We start from the raw sequence: 9793 nt of genomic DNA, 5'->3' as shown, positions 1-9793 counted from the left end.
CAAATAAATAAATAAAATCTTTTAAAAAATTTTTAAAGTATAAAAATTGGGAGATGTGATTCATTTATAATTCCACCTTGAAGCGCAATATTTAATGATCAGATAAAATTCTGTAATTTACCTGTATACTCTTAGAAACTTACTGAATTTCTCTGGGCCTTAGTTCAGTCATTTTTAAACCCAGATGAAATACTTTTCCTACTTACAGACAAAGAGCTATCCCAGGTTATTTTTTCGAAGCCCTTTCCAGATCAAAAAATCTATGATTCAGGGACTACTTACTTCTCCCAACATATCTGCAGTTACCTTCCTACAGGCCACTGTACTGTGAGATTAGGGAACAATCAAGTCAGAATTACAATCCCATAAAATCAAAAGCTGTCCAGATGCCTGCGCAGAGACACCAAGGATAGCAAACAAGGTTCATCTGAAGCATCATGGTCTATCAGTTGATTGAAGCTGACTTGAGTACTTGGATGAGAAGGATTCCGAGGCCAATGCCAGGCTGAGTAAATCTTGTGCTTTAATCTCACTGTTTAAGTGGGATAACCATCATAGGTGTAAGCAGGCAGGATGTGGCTGTGTGAACCACATATTTACCATTTCTGCAGAGTGCATGAAAGATAATTAGGAAGTGTAAAGGTCTACCAGTGACACTGTTTGCTTTTTCCAAGAGAAGGAGACCTTTGAGCTAAGCCATGAAATGGGTCAATTTTGGTAGACAAGGAAGAAGGCAGACCCTGGTGGTAGGCCACGTACATACATGTACATCATCGCCCTAGATGCAGGGGAGGGGAGCAAGCACAGGTGCTAAAACCATGGCCTGGCTCTCTCAACCTCCATTCACCTCCTTTCTAGTTGCTGTCATGCACACCAGGATTTCTTGCAACTAGGATTCTGGCTGCAGTGATAGGCCCTGTGTTAACATGTAGAAACCAGCAGTGAAGGACAGGCCATTTTCATACCACTTTGAGCTCTCTACTGCTAGCCACAGGATGTGAAATGGAGTTTGAGATTTTCTCCCCCCTCTTCCATATGTGAGTGTTTTGTTTTGTTTTTCCTTCAGCTTCTTTGGTTGAGAGGTAATTACAGTGATGGCTGCAGCTTCTGATCCCAGCCTCACTGCGACGTGTTGGCAAATGAACTCTATCTGGTGGCCGCCTCTGTGGTGCTCCAGGGGTCATCCCTGGACGACCCGCCAAGACGCTCCCTCCAGCCCTTTGACACTTTTGCAAGCACCCAGCTGCCTCTCTGCGGCCCCGTGCTGCCTGAAACACCGAAAATGACTTCTGCTTTCCACCCTGAGCCTCAACATAGGGTAGAACGGTCAAAGATGTAGAGGTGAAAAGGTCTATGGTATAACAGGGCGCAAGGAGGAAATCAGCTGGACTGAAGAAACGGGATTGTGTCGGGAGCTCGAGGAGATGGAGGTACATGGGAACAATGGGGTGTGAGCTAGACTTGAGCATTTCATGCCACAATGTGGGGTTCGGACTAGACCTCATAGGAAATGGCTATTATTGGGGAAGCAAAATGGGGTTGGGCTTGATGGAATAGAACACAGAGAGTGTGTAAGTAGGAAAACCAACCGGAGGCTATTGCCGTAGGAGGGTCTGAGATGAGGAGGGCCCAGAATAAAATTAGAGAGCCTGGAGTGAAGAGGGAAAAGGAAACTCAAAGGTACAAGGAAAGACTGAGGTTGTGGATAAGACATAAAAGAAGCAAAATTCCTGACCTCAGAAGTACATTTGATTAAAAATACGAATTTGCCACAAAATAGATATAACTGTAAATAGATCGGTATACATGGACATAAATGTATAATCCCAGGAGTTAGGACTTTATTCGATTAAGGTGAAAATATATGTTCTTCTCCTTTGGTTTCTTCCTTTTATAGGCGGGTAGAGACAGATTTGGTAAAACAATATTAGCCAGAGTCAGACAAGCTGGTTCTGATCCATCTCCAGGCCCCATCTGCGGACACGGCTCCCTTTCACTGCTGAATCACTGCAGAGAGTGTCCAAGGAAAATAATAATCCCTGAGATTCTGGAATGGTGCCCTATCCTGGCAGCGCAGACCTAGCAAGAGAAAGGCCAAGAGTGAAGAAATGTCCCCTGAGAAGTCCTGCTCCCAAGTCGCTGAAGTTTCTGCCCTAGTTCCCAGGCTAGTCAAGGCCTCTCAAGTTAGAGCGATTGTTCTTCTTTACTGAGGGCCTACTATGCCCAAGCACTGAGCCAGGAGATTTATATCTGGCATCTCATTTCTTTTTAAGATTTTATTGATTCGTTTGAGACAGAGAGTACGCGAACAGGGGGAGAGACAGAGGGAGAGGGAGAAGCAGGCTCCCTGCTGAGCAGGGGGCATGACGTGGGGCTTGATCCCAGGACCCCAGGATCATGACCTGAGCTGAAGGCAGAGGCTTAACCATCTGAGTGATCCAGACGCCCCTGACATCTCATTATATCATCATGACAGTCTTTTTACATTAATCACTTTCTTCATAACTACACAAATGAGAAAATGAGGCTCAGAAAGTGTATAAAATTTTTGACTAATTCATATAACCAATGTATACCACCACCTTAAAACTGCAAATGAGGGTGAATTATGGGACTTGGGAAAAGATAATTGGCCCAACGTCTCCTACCCAGATAACATATAAACTCTGCTATCTGGGATGTCACTGGTAAGGCATTATCATTATTAGATATTTTATAAAAAAAAATATAGAGGAACTATTGATAATTTTCCATTATTAAGATTTCTATGGCCCTAAAGTTGCTTCTATCACATATCACTTAATTTTTAATCACATGATATCCTGATTAGTGATGAAAACCTAAGTGATTTTTCTCTGACCAAATCAATGTCATCTTGTTAAATGAAACTTTTAAATAAGCCCAGATTATGTATTGACCAATATTCACCAAAACCTAGAAGAGCTAATGCTCATTAATTGCCATGATAATCATGTAAATGAAAGAGGAAAAGTATAATTCCTAAATGAAATGAAATTTTCTTACGTGCCTAGCCTTTCAGACAGTGACTAGTTACCATACATCTTTATGTCCCACTTTTTTGCACTTAAAAAAGCCAAAGAAGTTGAGGAAAGTTCAGCCACTGCCTGGTCCTGTATAAACTGACGAATGAAAGTCAGTTTTTTTCATTATCCTACTTGGTAAAAAAAAAAAAAAAAATAGTAAGTTTCACTGGATCCCAGGAGCGTTGGGCAGACTAATTAATAGCTATAAAATGCTTTCAAATGCAGAATACTATATCTGTATTGCTAACTTTTTTTTCAGCCATCATGTTAATACCCTATTCATTTCACTGGTAATTGTATAGTGCCCTCACCATAATGCAATGATGTGCGCCAGGCAAAAGTCAGGTGAGATGATATAATGATGTCAAGATGAAATGCTGTCAGTGTAAGTCTATAAAGATAGTGTAACACTGTCAAAAATGAAAGGAAATCATGGCATTGTAAGTTCTACTACCATTAAAAGATGTTAGAAGGAAAGGGTTCCACAATCTGGGGCAATGTCTGTTATGACAGAGGTGCTCAAGCAACTTAAAAGACAAACTGGCATTCCTCATCTAATTTTCTTTATCCAAAGAGTTTTTATTAAAATTCTCTGTTAATTTCCTACATGAATATCTTCAAGCCCAAAATAGGACTCTGATTCTCAAAAGCAATTTGTGTCTGAAACATCCATTGTTCTTTGGGGCTATGGTCCAACATTAATTGCACCAGATCATCCTATCTTTTGCAAGGGCAGGGAGTGCATTTTAAAAGTTTTGTGGAAGGTAACAGTTCTCCAAGTTTCACTTTTTGAAGAGACCTTGGCAGTGAGAGAAATGTCTTTGTTATACATGGCACAACTCACAGAAGAAAAGGAGTACGGCCCCTGGATGAACGGTCAGTTTAGGTACGGCATTTATCCTCTCTATAGACCAGATTTTGAAAAGCCTGAGGAAGGTCCAAGCTGAAAAGAAAACAAAACCTTTCAGTATACTTTTGTGCATTGGGGAGCCTTGGGTTTCAGTTCTCTGAAGTTTTCTATTATGTGAGGGATTCAGATTAAGTGAATTTAAAAATATAGAGGCGTGATTTCTGCCAAGGCTATTAAACAGATAGTAATCAAAATGAAATAAGGGATTTAGAGTCAACACGTAGGAAAAGTTAGACAAAGGACTGAACTCTGTTGTACTCAGGGATTCCACCAGTCTATGGAGTGAGTTAGAGTCTAGTGAGTTTGTGTGAATTAGAAACAGATGCACTGGGCCCCTGGGTAGCTCAGTGGGTTAAGCCTCTGCTTTCAGCTCAGGTCATGATCTCAGGGTCCTGGGATCGAGCCCTGCACTGGGCTCTCTGCTCAGCAGGGAGCCTGCTTCCCTCTCTCTCTGTCTGCCTGCCTCTCTGCCTCCTTGTGATCTCTGTCTGTCAAATAAATAAATAAAATCCTTTTAAAAAATACATAAATAAGAAACTGAAAATTTTGCCAGAATTATCTACAGATGGATATGTGAGATATCTATGTGAACGTGGGGTGGGAGAAAGGAATGAACAGAGACAAATGGTGGAATTGGATCTCTGGCTCAGTTTTATGTGGGTTTGTCATTAGTTAGCTCCAGTCACCAATTGCTCACTGACATTTAACATCAATTTTGGAATTAAGCTTTCTACTAGAGCAACTTAACCTGAATTTTCTGGTTCCAGTGCTAAAAATTCCCCCCCAGTCCCAGATATACCTCATATCTCAATTCGATTTCCTAAGTTACAGATGCTAATATTCAGCAACTGGATCCTAAAGAAAAGTCTGATCCATTAAAGGAAAGGAAAGGAAATTGTTGACATAAACAAACCATTACAACTAAAAGACTTATTGCCTGTGTCTTTAGAGAAAGAATACAAAGGAAAGTAGAACAGCAACAGAAACGGTATTCCACTAGCTAAAGCCATGATTGCTTGTTTTTATTTTCCATAGAATGAAGGATTTCTGGTTTTGGAGATTTCCCCATGCAATAAATTTATTAACCACAGGAGCATAAATAAAGGGAGGATAAATTTCTTATCCTCTCTGTCTTACATTCTTCAATACAAATGGGTTAACGATGGTTGTTGTAGAGATGAAATAAAATAATACACACAGTGTATTAATACACACAGTGTATTAATTAATACACACAGTGTATTAATACACACAGTGTATTAAATAGTAACACAGCAGTTACTACAGAGGTAATGTCTCATGGATGTTACTTTTTATATTAAACTAGTAGAAAATTTGCTTCAGACTACGACCACCTATGTGTGTAAGTGTGTGTGTGTGTGTGTGTGTGTGCATGTGTGTATACAGATAGCATTTTAAGCATGGGAAATTTTGGCTAGCCTTAGGTAACAGGGCAGTCTTATGTGGTGTATGCCAAACACGAAATTAGGAAGTCAGATTCCTCCTGGCCTTACTTTCCTCTCAAGCCTACTATGCAGGTAAATATTAAATTATATGAGAACCCTCTGGTTGTTGTTGTTGTTGTTGTTTTTAAGTTTAAAACTCAGAGCAAATTCAAGTATTACTATTATTATTATAGTGGACTCTCTGGGCTTCAGTTTGTTAATTTGTCAAATAGATAGTCAAGGAGTACCTTTCATTCAAACTCCATGGATTAATGCAGTGCCTGGGTGGCTCACTGGGTTAAAGCCTCTGCCTTCGGCTCAGGTCACAATCCCAGGGTCCTGGGATCGAGCCCCGCGTCAGGCTCTCTGCTTGGTGGGGAGCCTGTTCCCCCCACCCCACCCCGCGCCTACTTGTGATCCCTCTCTGTCAAACAGATAAATAAAATCTTAAAACAAAAAACAAAATCCATGGATTCAATAGTGGTTATTTATTCCTAAAGAGAAAAACAAATATAAGGTCTCTAACCATCGTTCCTGCTGGTGCTCTCTCCCTTTGGCCCAACCGCCTGGAGCACAGACAGATGACAGCTTGTCTTCCACAGGCATGGGAGGTGCCCACCAACCTACAGGGACCTACAGAAACTTAGGCAAACTCAATGCCCACAGAAAAGAGTAAGGTTTACAAGGACGGTGGTAAGAGGAAACAGGCCAGGCAGGGAGGGATGGTAGTCCCTCCGGTGCTAGTAATTCGATGCCTGGGTATTCCTAGGCATGGTATGGCATGAAGGGGACACTTGCTTGGCATCGTTCACACCAGCCCTCAAAGGCTAGGTCCTTAACTCCCAACAGTAGTGGCTGGCAGGCAGTGCTACCACCTCATGGCTCACAACCGCCAATAAAGGGTGGGGTAGGAATGCCAACATGGAATGTGAGCATGCTCAAGTTAAATGAAAGGCAAATATATAAAAGTTGAAGACCGCCCATAAGAACCTGACAGAGCCACTTCTTTAGGCTACTGTGAAATTTAAGTGAATTACATACGACATCCCTTCGGAAAAAAACCATTTAAAGGTCCATCAAATTCACAAGACAAGCCAAATGTTCACCGCCATTAACACTATGAAGAATGGAGCCCAGCAATATATTGGAAAAACTTAGAGAACTTTTTTTTCCTGAAGTGTGATATTTAGGGCCACAGAGGATTTTAATGATCTTACTAAAAGAAAGTCAAAAGAAAAGAATAGTCCTTAGCACCTTCTATCTCATATATTCCAATTTCTCTGGGAAGTATTTCCCAAAAGACGAACCCTGGGTGGACAAGGGCTTTTTCCTAAATGCCACCCCAGCAATGATTCTATTTCAGAGAGAACAAGGCGGTTCTTAACGCCCAGCTGTTTTGATCTTTTTGCTTTCCATTCTTCCACCTATTTCTCTGCTCATCTTTTACTTTGCTCTTATAAGTTAGAGAAATTTTACCACCTGATTTTAATTACTGAATGCTTTTTTTCCTCCAGTTTCACGCCTAATTCATGGGCTTCTGATTAAGATACTCTCACTGAGGGCACCTGGGTGGCTCAGTCAGTTAGGCATCTGACTGCTGATTTCGGGTCCTGAGATGGATGCTTCTCTCCCTCTCTCTCTCTCTCTCCCTCCCTCTGCCCCTCCTCCTATACACACACTCTCTCTCTCAAACAAATAAATAAATAAAATCTCTAAAAAAAATACTATCACTGTACAAGGATGATTGGTTCACTTCTTTTTCTCAATGCTAAAAATTTCTCCCTATCCTCTCCAAGTTTACTATGTAGGTTACATACCAGAGACCTAGCACAGTGATTCAATGACACAACCCTGAAAGTGTCTGCAACTCTTAAAAGGCAAGTGTGAAAAAGCTGTAAATCAGGACACCCCTGAAGCCATGAGAGACTCAAATAACAAAGTGTAGAGAAAGAATCGTATATCTATAGGATATCCTCATTTTTCCTACATATGAATGCAGCTACATTTACCTGTATCTGTCCTTTGTTTATTTAATTTGTTGATTTCCATCTTCACTTGGTTTTCCTAGCAGAGGATTTAATGTCATGTCTGAACATATTCTGTGCATGGCTAGCTGGAGTCCAGAGTTTCATAAACAGAATGATCTTTGCCCTCTACACTTCAGGGATTCCTGGAACTTATGAGAAAAAAAATCCAGCTATCTCTAAATCCCATTTATTTTATTTTTCCTGTTGAGGTATAATTGCCATATAACACTACATTAGTTTCAAGTGTACAACATAATGAACGGATATTTATATATATTATGAAATGATCGCAGTAAGTCTAGTTGACATCTGTCCTCATCTACAGTTATAAAGGTTTCCTTCTTTTCATGAGAAGGTAGATCTTAAACCTTCTCATGAGATGACATGACATGACATTAAGGTAGCTAAGACCTTCTTAGCGACCTTCAGATATGCAATACTAACATGATTAACCACAGTCACCCTGCTAAATATCACATCCCCATGACTTACATATTTTATAACTGTAAGCTTGTACCTTTTGATCCCCTTCACCCGTTTGGGCTGCCCCCATCCCATTTTAGACTCAACATAGTGTGTGCAGACACATAGTATGTTGCCCGTAAAAAGTTACCACAGCAACAAGAGTGTTTCCTGACTTCCTAAGGAACCAACTGAAATGCACACATCCATCGGGGTTAAAACTGAGCATGCACTCAAACCATGAGTGCACACAGTCACATACCCAAAACTAAGCCAGAACAGAGCAATAAATTATCTGATTGTACATGATCATATAATACTTGGCTAAATGCACCATTGGAGAGCCTGTTGAGACCGTGTTGAAACAGTGAAATAAAACTGAAGACTTAGGGTTGTGAAAGCAAAATTTGACTTCAATGCCCATGGGCTAAATAGGTTGACCATAACTGAGGTTCCGGATGGCAGAGTAATGTCTCTTTCCTGCCCACAGTTTTAAAAGTGACTCCATAGCTGTGTCAGCTACACTTCGCTTGGAAAGCTATTGACTTTTCCTTTCTGTTGCCTCAATTTTCTTCTGCAGGAGCACAGAGGGATGCAAGTCCAGGTGGGCACCATGCTTTCGACTGATTACGCCGTGAAACACAGCAGGAAAACCTCTTATCTCAGGTTGGAGCTGCCTGTTTAAGAATCTTTTTCTTTATAAAAGGTATAAGGTAGTAAACACAGCTGTAGATAAAGATTTTTGCATTTTCTTGCTGTTTGTTTTAATCTATTAAAATAATATAATTAAGAGAGCACAAAAACGTCTGTAAAATTATACTATCTGCCCATGTGTGTGTATGTTATGCGCCAAGTTTTACCCAACTCCTGGTGTTTGAATAATCTGAATGGATTTGACTTTAGAAGTGGTTTTTTACATCTTTGCCTACGGTGTTGTCAGATCATAAAAATACAGTGGCTTAGGATCAATGAACTTTAAAATTCTAAATTAATCTTGGAATTAGGATGTTATTAAAGATGACTTAATCTTCACTCTGGCTATTTCCTTGCCAGCGTTGGATCATTGCTCTGAATTCCTGTCTGCCGATTGCTTTTCTTTTAACTCCACGAGGGGTATTTTTTTTAATTGGAATATTTATATATCTTTAAGAAGAATCAAGGTTTTGTAAATAGTATCACAGCCAAACCTTCCTTTCAAGAAGATGAAGTCTGAGTTTAGGATGAAGAATATGACTCAATTCAGTTTGCGAAGACATATAATAATATAATCCCATTTACTTCCTACTTAGATGAATTTGAAGTGTTTTCAGCTGTGGTATATTAAATTCGTCTCATAGAGAATAGATCTGAGTGGATACTTAAGGCCTTTTCCGAGCCAGTTATGTTTAAGTTAAATGAATAAACATATTTTAATGTCTTAATTATAAAAATAAAATGTGCAGAAGTCTATGATCTGCACTATCATTTGGAAATAAACTGGAGAAATCCTATTAGGATGGAATTAAGTGGAGAATAGTTTCCCCCTGTGGGGACTTTTAATTTATTCAGAATATTTCTATAAGTGTTTGCTAGTGAATCCTTGGAGATTAGTTTGGAAGAGACACTCTTGAACTCCAAACACATTTTTCTTGAGGACAAAGGAGTGCTGTAATTAATTTCAGCACGGGGGGAATCTGGCTTTCTATTTATCCTTTCCATCACCTCCCTTCCTGGGTGAGCTCACTGTCAATTTATAAGGGCTTCAGGGGCGCCTGGGTGGCTCAGTGGGTTAAAGCCTCTGCTTTCCGCTCAGGTCATGATCTCAGGGTCCTGGGATCGAGCCCCACATCGGGCTCTCTGCTCAGCAGGGAGCCTGCTTCCTCCTCTATCTCTGCCTGCCTCTCTGCCTACTTGGGATCTCTCTCT

The sequence above is a fragment of the Martes martes genome (assembly GCF_963455335.1).
Source record: "Martes martes genome assembly, chromosome: 11".
Lineage (NCBI taxonomy): Eukaryota > Metazoa > Chordata > Mammalia > Carnivora > Mustelidae > Martes > Martes martes.
The sequence above is the reverse complement of the archived record's forward strand: the minus strand, read 5'-3'. Positions refer to the sequence as shown.